This window comes from Leuciscus leuciscus (assembly GCF_965113295.1).
Source record: "Leuciscus leuciscus genome assembly, chromosome: 23".
NCBI classification, from domain to species: Eukaryota; Metazoa; Chordata; class Actinopteri; order Cypriniformes; family Leuciscidae; genus Leuciscus; species Leuciscus leuciscus.
In genome coordinates this window covers 17,070,273-17,084,240 of record NC_138747.1, presented here as the reverse complement: position 1 = coordinate 17,084,240, position 13,968 = coordinate 17,070,273, and the positions used below count along the sequence as shown (strand labels likewise).

The window sequence follows — 13,968 nt, the reverse complement described above, 5'->3', positions numbered from 1 at the left end:
GCACCACAAAAGTGTTTGTGAACAATATTCCAAGTCTTTCAAAGGCTAGACTTGGTCTAGATACTCTAATGTAAAAGACAGATTAATATTTTAGTTGTTAAATTAAAGTGGATGGAAACTCTTCCCTCTGCTGCGGCTGTCAGTCATTTTCCATTCAGCATTCAAACAGTGTGTCGCGTTCGGTTACGACAGTCAGCATTGTAAAACTCTCCCCAAAATGATTCAGTGTTTCCATTATTATTCTTGATTTGTAGATAAAGGTCTGTAGATTTGTATACAATGACGTCTTATCTTGCCTGGAGTTTATTGCCATTTCTAAATGATGTGGCACACGCTACTACTACTACTATGATCACATCACTGACGTAGAGGACTTTGAACTGAATACCAATTTCTTGATTTTCGATTCTCATTTTGATGAATCAATAGCGTGCCTCCCATCCAATAAATCTCAACATGTTTTGTGCTTTGTTACTTTTGATATGAAATAAAGTCTCAGCTTTCAAATTATGTCAGTTTTATTATGAAATTCAAACAATGATTACCATTTTGGCTCTCTTTAATGTGGCGTGACAAATCTCTGCAGCAGAGGCATGATACAGAATCGTATCGGTTGTGAAAAAGGGTATCGGTGCATCCCTACCTTAGCCCATTTAAAAGCAAAGCGTGATGACAAACACTAGGCTGAGCAATACAGCTAAAAAAAATAATAATTATATTTTAAGGGTGCTCCAATCAGGATGTAGCCTAATGTTTAAGTCCAATGATGAAGTAGTTACAAATAACGAACATCAGCCAACAACTCGAAACAGTGTGCCATGCACAAACAAACACCAACAATACCGGACCAAGAATGAGAGAAGCCGAGGAACCTAAATACATATGGTGATGAATTAAATAATGAACAGCTGTGATGATTCAATGAATATCCATGGAAACTGATTATGGCCGGGAAAAGGAGAACAGAGGAACACAGGAAAACAGGTGACTGAAAAACAAAAACAAAACTGAGCATAACTGTATCACAGGATTTGTGGGGCCGATCCCTGGAAACAGTATTGGCCAATACCAATCACAGATACCGATCACCAAAATAAATAATCGGCCAACTATTCTTAACAACATTGTATTTTAAGTATAAAAAAATTAAGATGAGAAAGTATCATGAATTGACAACCCTTTATGTATTGGCAAGCAACATGTGCAACATTTTCCATTCACTCTCTTAGAGGTGATTAGAGAACAGCTTAGAGCCTAACAAACATAGCATTCCTGTGAAAAAATAAATAAATAAAATACAATAAAAAAAGAACACTCTTTATCAACATAAAGTAATTAAACGTAAAACAACACTGCATAGTCTTAACTGTATAAATTAGATTAATCCTACTAAATCTACTAATGATTTAGAAGTTATTTTCTTTGTCTTGTTTGATTAACAGTAAATGACAGTGGGCAGGAATATTAGGCTGCTGTCACTTTAAGATCTGCAAGGGTCCAATATACTGTTATGCATTCACTTAAAACATAACTGAATGTGTTTACGAGGATATTTAGCCATATTTTTGTGTGTATTTGTCCGTTCAAGTGCAAAAAGATGCGAAAAAAAAAAAATCAGTTTAGTCTTGCGCATTATTCAGAATGAGAGGTGGCTTTCTGTGTGCATGTTTTGGATGTGTGTGCAAAGCACGGAAAAGGTGCGCTGATCTTCTTGCGCTTGAATGGTTTAAAGTAATATTAAAATGCATACAAAGGAATCGATAAGAGGAATCGAAATTATAATTTTATAACAAGTATCCAATTCCAGAACTGGAATTGATTTTCGATTCCCAACCCTAGTTATGGTAAAGGGGTGTAACATTTGTAGGGTTGGGTACCGAAACCCGGTTCCAATAGGGAACCGGTTCCGACGTAAACGGTAGTAACCAGACCGAATAAGAACGAAACTTTCGGTGCCTGATTTCGGTGCCTGACTTTTTTCACCGCCCCCTATAAAACATCTCGCGGCACGAATGATCCAGTAACAAAACATCTCCAGTTAACCAGCAGAGCATTCATTTCGTTCGTTTGTTAAATAAGAGACGATCTAGCCTGAAAATTCTTTTCTCTTGTGGCTCACGCACACCGCACTCGTCTCGGACGCGCGCTTCAATACGTTGCAGAGATCGATCTATTTATGAGGCGCCGTCTATATGAGTAACGTTATGTGCTTGGAGAGTTTGTGTGTGCGTGCTCGCGTCTCAGATGAGTATGTGCGCGAGTTTGTTTGTGTGTGTGTGTGTGTGTGTGTGTGTGTGTTGCGTCTCAGATGAGCATGTGCGCGAGTTTGTGTGTGTGTGTTCAGATGAGTATGTGCGCGAGTTTGTGTGTGTGTGTGTGTGTGTGTGTGTGTGTGTGCTCGCGTCTCAGATGAGTATGTGCGCGGTTTGTGTGTGTGTGTGTGTGCGTGAGCGACTTTAGATGTGACGTTGTGCATTTCATATAGTTGGAGCATTCAGCAGTATACAATGTGTGACTACTTAGTATATATACGTGTATGCAAGCGTTTTATGTGTGCGTGAATGAAGTTCGATTAAAGCCCTAGACGGCGCCTCATATCTATTCGTTCTGGTGAAATCACAACATATAATGCACACAAAGTGTCCCTGCTTGATATACAACCACTGATGAGCATTATCGGTTTAAAAAAACTACGCATGCGGATTAGAACCCAAGACCTCTGACATTCTTGACTAAAGTTCAAGTTCAGCTGCAGTGTTCCTCTTCGGGTAAGTCTAGTATTTTAATACCAACTGCAAATCTTGCATATCAAGTATGAAGTAGCCTATATCAAGTATATTTATATGAGGCTATACTTTGTGTGTTAAATATTTCTGCTCAGTGTCAGATATTTCTCTGTTTTGTAAAAGTCTATAATATATAATATGTAATATAATTGATATATAATATATATATATAATATATATAAATAATATTAGAAGACAAAATTTTTATCTTAACTTAAGTGTTTTCGGCTACATCAGCACAATTTTTAATTTAAACAGAAATCAGAAAATCTTTTTCAGAAAACACACAGATATAATTTTTTTTGATAAAGTGTGTGCAGTTTCGTTTTCTTAAGTACCGGTTTAAGAACCGTTTAAGCACCGGAACCGTTTGAAAAATACCGAGTAGGTACTGGTATCAGATAAAACCCAACCAATACCCAACCCTAAACATTTGTGAAGCACATTCAAATCGTTTGACCAATCACAACAGACTGGACCAGCTGACCAATCAGAGCACATTGCGCTTTTTGGATGGAGGGGCTTCCTAGAGACAGGAACTAAACAGCGTTATAGACAGACTGCGAAGAAAGTTGCTGCAATGTAAAATAAGTATAAAAATAAATAAAAATTAAACAAGCATGAAAATCTATTCTAGTAGACCACAAAAACTAAATCAAGACTTTGAAAAAGGGCATAATATGATGTACGCAGTTTCTGCAACACTAGGGGCATCTAGAGGAATTCCAAAAAAGCATATTTTCAAACAAACTTGCAAATGCCCCTTACACTCATTATTCACTCCGGCATTTAAATACTGTTGTCAATCCAGAAACTTTGCAGTGTACTTAGCAACATGGAAAACAAAACTTGTTTATTTTCAGTAAAAATTCAGATTGTGAATGGGTAATGAACAATCACGAAGGCTGTCAATCTCTAAAGCGCAAGCTAACTGAATTCTGCATTCTTGCGAAAACTCCAGTTATAATAAAAAAGCTGTCTTAATGGTACAGTGGATCTCTTATTTATATATTATACATGGTTATAATGGAAGGATTCACAAGTTTGCGTCTCGTGTTGAACAAAACAAAACCTTGTGTGTTTTTTCAGTGGTGTCAAGCAGATTCTGATGCCAACTTACTTACTAGCACCTCTGATCGTCCATTGTGTTCACGCACCAAAAAAAAATGTTGACGTTCACTGCATCAATGACTACATTTACATGTGCACCAATAATGTGATTATTTCTAATAATCAGAGTAAGGTCTTAATTGCAGTAAGATGTTTACATGACACGAGCAGAACTCTTCACTCCAGGCAGTTTACAAGCAATTTTCATTATTCTGATCAAGTATAGTTATACCACACTCAGATAGACATACTATCTAGACATTGTTACCGACCATTGTTGTTGTAATCTACTCATACTAGGGCTTTTTTTGAGAAAAATCTAATTCGAACGGATATCAAATATCAAGCAATATATTCGAATATCAAAAAAAAACAAAAAAAAAAACACTGTAACGGAGATTAAATCACAAATTTATTAACAGTCTGACAGTCATAAACAAGACTCAGGCCACAGCCTGTCTGAAAAAACTTTTTGACTTAATTTTTGAAACAGCAGGTTATCTACTTAATCTATATGAAATGCCACTATGCATAGCCAATCATGGGAAAATAAGGTGCCGACCGTGAGCGCGAAGATTGGATGTCGAGGATGCGTAGGTAAACCGTTTTTTGCAAATTCGGCAAACTACCTTATCTTTAACGGTTACTTCACCATCTACGGTGTAGAACCTAAATATTTCCAGACACTACTTTTTAGATGAGTTGGGGTCGTAACTGTCCGCTCAGGCTGGCCATTCTGTGCGTTATCTTCCATTTTCAAAACTGAAAATTGACTGGCTGTTGGCTATTATTCGCTTGATTTGGTCATAAGGCCTACTCTACAATACGTTTAGAGCACCTGCTACTGGACGAGATGGCAAACAATAAAATAAAAACAAACAGTCTAATCATAGACTGTAAAAAATGCGCTTCACATGGCACTTTAAAAACCGGATAGGCTAGTTTATTTATAGTTCGATTACGTATATTCCACGTCATGTTCGAATGCATATTCGAATATCGAATAAAAAGTGACAGCCCTAACTCATACCAAATTAAAAATAAATTTCGAAATTATTTGGCGCCGTGATGCCGGGTTTGTCTACGCTGCCGTTGTGTTCTTCGTGCCGTCTGGATGAAGATACAGAGCAAAGACTGTGCAGCGAGTTGTGTTGACAGAGTTCAGCGATTTGGAGAAGAGAAAACTTCAGAATAATGTCACACAGTTAATTCATGAAGTTGTTTGAACAACACACGGCATCCATGTAGAACCGAGCACACACGCTCAGAGGAGCGTTTCCCGTACAACGACGTAACCGCTTCACTACCATAGTATGATGCATCGTTGAAGAAATCAACTAACTAGTCATGACTGTTTCCCAAAACCGTATTGTAGCAAATTGGTCGATCAACCACGTTGGTTAATGATGTCACGCACGTGGTGGAGTAATAACAACAACTTTTAATGAATATGTTTGAGATCGAAATTAATGCTATATGTTTTGCTATAAATTACAGACATGTCATCTGAGAACTAATTTAGCTTTATTTCCAGAATCAATCATAGGCTCTTGCTTACGTACTAGAGCACATACGCACATGCGCACTCTTCAAAAACGAGACTTTAAATCTCGTCAAACTAAAAGACATAAATAACATTTGTATATTCTTTAAAATAAAAAAGATATAGATTGTACTATGTCAGCTTGCTTTTTTTGCTCAAGATAAGGATGTATTGAGTCCACATGTCATGCAAACCATAAACTAGGCTATGCTTCTAACCACAGTATGTGATTATGGGTAACACCCCAGAGCGGTAATAATACGATTAAGGTGTTACATCAGGGATGGAAATTAGCACCCGCCACCAGCCAAATGCGGGTGATTTTGTGTTGTGGCGGGTAAACTCGCTTCACCTACCGGCCACCGTGGCGGGTAAATAAAAATATACTATTTCACACAGACGGCGGACACTTTTAGAGGACATAAGTGTACGCTGAAATAAAGTCTTTCACCTCAGAAAAACGGACTTTCTTGTCCTGTCACGTCAGCCGTTATCCTGTGCTCGGAGCGCACACTCTTCAATTGCACGCGCAAATGCGGCGGCGCGCGCTGTGTATCGCCTCACTGTATATAAAGTGCACAAGAAACTACGAGCATGCAACGCCGTTACGTTGTAAATTACACAAAATAAAAGTAATGCAGGTATGATTTTCATTCTGTTCACCAGGAGCAGTTTCCATGGTTCATTAACAGTTATTGTTAATATTGTGTATTCACCATGGCAACTGTCGTTTCCATATTAACCCCAAAAATGCCACTTTATTTTTCTTTGTGTTATTTTTAATATTTTTAAATGACTCTAGTGGCTCATACCAACATTGTATTAACAAAAACTAGTTTGGGACTGCTATTTAATAGCTTTAGCATAGGCCTAATGTTTATTTATTAGTACTAGTCTTTACTATTAGTCATATTCTTACAATTTATGTTAAGTAAAGGGGGACAGTACTTGTGTGTGTGGAAATAGCCGGTTTCAATAAAACTACTTGTGACATGTCATATTTGGCTTTGACTGAACATTTGCTCACACTTTGCGGAAAAAATATCGGGATATATATCGTATATCGATATTCAGCCTAAATAATCGGGATATGACTTTTGGTCCATATCGCCCAGCCCTAGTTTCATTGTTGGGACTAAAAACCTAAAACTGGAAGCCATAAAAGACCACGAATCATTCAAATGCCACATCCAGGTAAAAAAGAGAAATATATATAAGAGAGAAAGAGAAAATGTCAGTATTTCATTGAGACTTGAGATTAAATAAACTGCTTAAGTATTGTAGATCTTGTAGTATTAATTTTCACATGCAGTTACACATTGTCGGTTAAAAACAAGAAAGTGGCTGGTAAAAACATTGAGTGGCTGGTAGATTTTGAAATCCACCAGCCACAGTGGCCGGTGGACAAAAAAGTTAATTTCCATCCCTGTGTTACATGCCTGTTTATTGCGATTAAAATTGGCATACGTCACACTGTTTAATGTGAGTATGGTTACTACGATTACGATCGAATTATTGCATTTATATGAGGTAAAGTTTAATCGCAATATTGTCAAAATCCCATTATAATCGTGCATGTAAACACACTCAATGTCACAAAGTGAACTGAAAAAGTTTCCTGACAAACTGTCATGCCTTTGAATGTTTCCATAATTCTCAAAAAACATGTGCCCTTTATACTAGGAAGAGCAAATTTACATATTGAACTGCAAATTTACATGTTGAACTTGACCTTCAGGTCACACACAACAAAAGTATGTGGCCGTGTGGGTGGGGGGAGGGGAGCTACAGAGGTTTTATTAGTCTGAAAGAGAGCAGGAAGAGACAAATGAACAGCTAAAGCACGGGTCAGGAGTACGCCCATCCCCCAAACAAGAGCAAGTTTCAGCTCTCGCTCAAGTAACCTTTAATCTGGGAAACAAAACCAACATGATCTGATATATGACTGCCCCCAAGGACCTCTCTGAGGAACGCTGCCCTAACACAACATATTTGCATATCACCCATAAGCTGTTGCATAACAGTTATCTGGCCAGAAATGTTATATTAGGTCATCCCTAATAGACATCTTAAAAAGCTAGCACATGGCTGAAAGAAAATGGGTAAGGAGATCATTCTACTGCCGATTTATCATGAAATAATCTGAGAAACAGAGAGATGTTATGAGAAAACAAGTGAATCGTGTTACTCGTTGGCAAAGAAAAGGGGAAGTTACTTTCTGAAATTTTACTTCCACTTACGATCACATCTGTGTTTCACAGAACCTGAGGCAACATAGACAAAGGTAAACAGCCAGAGGTCAGACAGCATAATAAAAACAAGATTCATTACTGTGGATCATATTATAGTTGAGTAAAACCACTCTGAAAGCCTTTACTTCCTCATATTCGTGCTAGTTAGTAAACGAGTCATCATTTTAGAGTCCCTAAATGGTTTACAGGATTAACTAATGTTTACGATTTATTTAAAAACATATATTGCATGCATTGAACAGATAGTCCCACCCAAACCTTACACAATGCTTTCGTTATTTTTATCTTTTGTAAAGCGTCTTTGAGTACCTTACAGTTTTCTATAAATAAAATGTATTAACATTATTATAGACACTATGTAATTTATTCAATATGCATCCCTGCATGTCATTAACTTATCCTTCAGACTGTATTCCTCCTTAGCCTGAATTATGAAAGTGCTGTGCTATTTTTTATGCTTTCACAACACTGCAAAACTATGTATAACAGCACATTTGAACTCGCTGTAACTGATATCTAAATTTAGTCAGCAAGCAGTTTCTGGGAATCATTCACAGAGGGAAGCTGACCATGGTGAAGTCAATCACACCAGGGACCGTCCTGCACGTCTACAGCGGGACGCCTCTTCCCCCCCCCCCAAACACACACGCAGAACCACAAAATGAGCCATGATAACCCAGATAGACGAGGTGCTGAAAAAGGCTTCATCAGATCAGGAGTCAAATACAACCATAAACTGCACTTACTTTAAATGTAATGCCATTTTTTATACTTCCATCTATATAAAATTCATATTCAGAGACAACAATAAGTAAGCCATTCGATGGCCGATTCCCCTGAAAAGTGTCGGCCTATCCAAACAATGAGAGATAACCTTATGATCAGATAACCTGTTTTAAAACAGGCATGTATACTATGTACTATTGTATTATTGTACTATGTATCATATTTTTTTAGGGGTCAGGGGTCCTAACTTAAAAACACAACAAACACCCATGGTTGATGCTCAAAAACATTATGAGACCTGATGCAACAGCAAATTACGTCAGTCTGAACGCATTTGGACGCAAGTATGGTGTTTGAAAGGGGATGAACGTAAAAACACTTTTTGGTCAACCATTTAGGGCTTTTCACACATGAAATAGTTAACCCTGGGTAAACAGAATCCTGAGTTATCTTACTTTATGTTTCACACTGCTCATATTTTCTGAATGGACTTTTCAGACTATAAAGGTAAGAATGAAACTGTCTCTTCTTCACTTCCATTGACGCATTTTCCATCACTGTTTGACATTTTCCCCTCAAACGAAAACAACGCTGTTTACCAAGAGCAGTATTTCCGTGATTGTCCAAAGCACGTGAATATGAGGCACACGTGAATATGAGGCGCACGTGAATATGAGGCACACGTGAATATGAGGCACACGTGAATATGAGGCACACGTGAATATGAGGCACATGTGACACGATTTGGTTGTCGGTTGTTAGTCGTAACATTGTAACCACATCGATTCAACTGTACACGACTGGCACTGCAATGTGGGGTTAACAGCACAAAAGCGGTGCTAACACAAGTGTGAAATGCTAGCCAGGGTTAAAAATAGGGTTTAGAGCGACGATAACCCGGGGTTAAGTGCAGTGTGAAAAGCCCTATTGTGTCTTTAAAACCTTCATTTTAATATAGAATTTTGAAGTCGGAAAGTATTAGCTAGCTTTATCGAAAATGTAATATATTAACACAACAGACAAAACAGGCTTTTGTTTTACTTGATATTTTTACTAAAATCCCCAGTCAGTTTTTAAAAGGATAGTTCACCGAAAAATGTCTGTCATTAATTATTCACACAGTTCCAAACACGCAAGACCTTCGTTCCTCTTCGGAACACAAATCAAGATATTTTTGATGAAATCCGAGAGCTTTCCGAGACAGCAACGTCATAACCACTTTCAAGGCCCAGAAAGGTAGTAAAGATATCATTAAAATAGTCATTATGTGACTACAGTGGTTCAACCTTAATGTTATGAAGCGATGAGAATAACATAACGACTTATTAAACTATTTTAATCAGTCACATACGCTGTTCACATTGTAAACGCAGTGCAGCGCTTCCGGGTTCTACGTCAGAACGCCGGCTCAGTATTGGCCGACACTGTTCACGTGAGCAACCACGACGCATGCGTGCCATGAGTCGGCCAATAGGCTGATTTCACGCAGCCGCCATTTTGAAATCGAAAGTGAGGCTCCAGTGGTAAGAACCCCGGAAACAACAATGCCTTGGACTACCAACCTGAAGCTGCTGCCGCGATTTACACTATTGGATGTTAATATCCAATATAGGATATGTATATATCTCATTCCTGCTTCTTTTTTTACTTTCTGAATTATATATAAAAAAAAAATTTATTTATAAATTAATTTCACTGTATATAGTCTAAAGAATGAAAGAAATGTATGTACAGTTTTAGAATTGACACAACATCATTAAACACAACAATACGCCATCGCATTCACGACTCTCCTGTGATTAAAGGCGACACTTCCGGTTTTCTTCCCACCGGAGCCTCGCTTTCGATTTCAAAATAACGGCTGCGTGAAATCAGCGTATACGGTGTCACATTTCAAAACTAATTTGTATTCTACAGTATCCACCTAATTTTTAACATAAGAGCAGACATGGCCATTTTTACCTTGAATGTGCAAGGCTTCAGTCGCTTCCAGTTATTTTAGCTGAACAAACAACACTATGATGTTCAGCTGCTTGATATTGCAAACTGCTTTTTGTTATCATATTATATTAATTTGTTATCAGGACCATAAACGTCCTGGTTTGTAGGGCAAATAGTACTATCATTTACTGCGCTTTGTTATTCTTCTAGTTATTTACTTACAGCGGCTAATGAATCAGTCTCGCACATTCACAGGAAATAGCATACTTCCGCATCAAAAAATAAGGTGGAAATATTGATGCAGAAGTCTGCAGTACAGTGTTATTTCAAACATAGCATGTGATTGACAGATCTGATAGCAGGCCACCAACCATATAATTCACAAATCGATCAAGAAACAGACCCGAATCATTTTAACTTGACTCATACTCCACGTTAAACAAACAAAGCGGTAACACTACGGCGTCTCCTAGGACAAATGTTCATAGAAACCAAAGAGATAATGCCAAATTGAGTTTGTTTACTAGTTGCCCTCCATGTTTGATGCAATCACTGTGTGCGAAGTGCGAACAACTGCTAAAAAAATCGAGACGCAGACTTTCCCCATTTAAAAATCCACTTTAGATATTACCAGTCAGTTTATGATCAATTACAGTATTAATACTGGATTGAATTGCATAACTACACAACAGTTACAGCAACTGTGTGCTTCAATGACCTTGCAGAAAATAACACAGGCCTTGTTCAAGAAAGCAGACCACGGCAGGCATTTTCAAGCTCACACCACCATCTGCCCATCTCATCTCAACCTTGAGGCTCAAGAGAAACAGGGTCAACGGCATCGCAACAGAGCACAGACGCAAACGTCACGTTTCAACACGCCGGCTGGCCCACTGCGATTCTGCTCCATGAGGGAAGGAAAGAGGGGGGAAGGGAAGAGGGGGGGGGGAGCGCAATAGATCAGATCTGTCTGTCCCATCCCCCACATCTTGCTTCAATCCACTCTCAGTCAGGCACAAGTTACATAACCGTGCCACTCTTCCACTTAGAGAGAGAGATGCAGATTTCAAACAAAGACTCACTCTAAGAGAATCTAAGACAGAATGTACTTATAATTTAAAAAGCTTTATTTGTATTTTTACTGCATTATTATTTTTCATAGGCCTAATTTCGGAGGAGGTTGTGTAAAAACTAGCTAGGTTAACCTAACACACAATACTAAATGACTTTAGGGGTTGGTGATCTAAATACGTTGCATGTGAGCCATTACAATGGGAGTTTCCAGACACACATGGCCTTCAGATTACACACACACACACACATTACAAAGCTCCCCACCCCCACAGTAGACTTAACACTATGATCCAAATACCACAAGCACACACATTGTTCTAATATAGACCAGCATTTTACACTCAAAATACAACTGTCCTCTTTAAATGACTGCAATGTAAAAAAAAAAACAAAAAAAAAACAACAACATAAAAAACTAAACCACAAGTCATATCTTATCTTGGTGCCATATGCATTGCATGATTTGACAATGACAGTGTATATAATCAGTGTGCATACTAAGAAATATCACTTTACATGTAAACAATTCTAAATGTATGGTCCTGTCATTCAACACACACACTCTTGTTTATCCAAACACTGAATGTGAGTTGAGCTCCCCTCCCCCACTCTCATAGAGTTAGTGCATTGCCCACAACACTGTCATGTGCTCGTACTGATCTTCATGTAGTCTTATTATAAACATGGATTATAATATACATTATGTTCAAATGCTTTGTCTTTAAATAAAGAACAAAAGACTGTAACTCACAAATCATCACAAGTGTTTTTAAGAGGTGCATCACTTTAACAGAATAATAGAAGTGTATTTCAGCTTAGTAGATTTTATGATGCACATCAGAATAGACGTTAAAAAATAAACTTATATTAAATTATATTAAAATACACCAATAATGAACATAACATTAGATGCAAATAATTAAATGTAATGCATAATTTACTTAAAATAATGTCAGAATTACATAGTAATGTCTTATGAAATTGTTTTGCACACATCTAAACTACCAAACAATCTGAAGTGGTGCTGCATTTACGCGCGCGCGCACACACACACACACACACACACACACACACACACAGCTGCCCATCCCCCACCCAGTCAGATCCTCCAAAGAAATGTCCTTGCCAATTATAAATCACTATGTATTATTATTAAAAACACACCGAGGTACATTAACGCACATATGCTTCTATACTATCGATATAACGAGTAAAAATAAAGAAAACACTCACTTTAATACCCGGATGAGCGCGAGGACTGCCTTTCAATGCTTGTGTGGAATTTCCTCCTCCTCGACTATTTTGTCAAATATTGCTCAAACAAAGCGTTATAAAGCTGCTTTGAGGCGCCAGATCGTCAGATAAATTCCCAAAAAAGCGTCCGGTCCCGTTCGCATCGGCGTGGAGCGGAATAAAATCGTTTAAAAATAGATTTAAGAGCGATTGAGGTACATTGTGGGGCTGTTTGCTAGTGGAGAAAGAGCCAAACGGTTCAGGAGCAGCCAACGGCTTCAGACACTCAAACACTGGAGAGGTGACTTTCCAAGCGAAAATGGGGGAGGCCTGGGCGGTTGTCTCTGCAGCTTTGTTGAGAGAAACTGAAGGAGGAATATCGCAATAACATGCCTGTTCGTTCCATCTCGATCGGGATTTTACCCTAAACTGCGACACAGGTGTATAATTTAAGCGAGGATTATCCCTCCCATAATCTACGGGACTGTTTCTGACACATAAATGGCGATGTTTGTATATTGTAATAAGACAATAAAAATGATTATACTATATTGTGGTGTTGATATATATTGGTATTTTTTGTTATTTAAATGGTTTTTCATACAGTATTTTTGTTAAATGTTTTATGTTGTCTTAATGTGCCATTTTTGTAGTCATTGTTACAATGACGATTCATGTTGTTTTGTTTGTTTTCATGTACATGCTAACTTACTTATACTGCGATAGCTGTAATGATTTGTTTGCACAACTTAGGTCGGTAACTTGAATTTATGATAATTAACATGTAAATGCAGCTTTTTGGTAGGTTCAAGTCATGTTCTTAAAATGTCAATAAATAAAGTTTACGTTGTCGTCAAACTTATAATTAATAATTAACTTGACCATTGTGACATGTAAAATAGCGACAAAATGGCAGCAATCTTAACAGTTAAAGGGACAGTTCACCCAAAAATGAACTGCTGTCATCATTTACTCAAGCTCAAGTTGTTTCAAAACCTGTATGGACGTCTTTATTCTTAACAGAAAATAAGATATGTTGAAGAATGTCGGTAACCAAACACTTTGACTTCCCCATTGACTTCCATAGTATTTTTTTCTTCTTCTCCATACTATGGAAGTCAGTCCCTACCGTCAACTGTTTGGTTACCCATATTCTTTAAAATATCTTCTTTTGTGTTCAGCAGAAATGTTTACTGGTTTGGAACCACTTGAGGGTGAGTAAAGGATAACAGAATTAAACATTTTGGGTGACCCTTTAAAGGTTGTTTTGTACACATATTTCTGTTTGATATACTATTTTATT

At 37.7% G+C, this 13,968-nt stretch overlaps 1 protein-coding gene and 1 long non-coding RNA gene across 3 annotated transcripts in view; one reads left to right on the top strand and one right to left on the bottom strand.

Annotated features, from left to right (window-relative positions):
• Positions 1-12,950, bottom strand: part of tbl1xr1a (TBL1X/Y related 1a) — a 65,736-nt gene extending 52,786 nt beyond the window's left edge. For both annotated transcript variants that reach the window (XM_082156261.1, XM_082156262.1), the window contains exon 1: positions 12,666-12,950. The gene's annotated coding sequence lies outside the window, so the exon portion shown is untranslated. The remainder of the gene's footprint in view (positions 1-12,665) is intronic.
• On the top strand, positions 6,873-11,852 carry LOC309488213. The gene is made up of 2 exons (XR_014202056.1): positions 6,873-9,077; positions 9,129-11,852. It is a non-coding gene; the product is annotated as an uncharacterized lncRNA (long non-coding RNA).
• Positions 12,951-13,968: the final 1,018 nt, after the last annotated feature.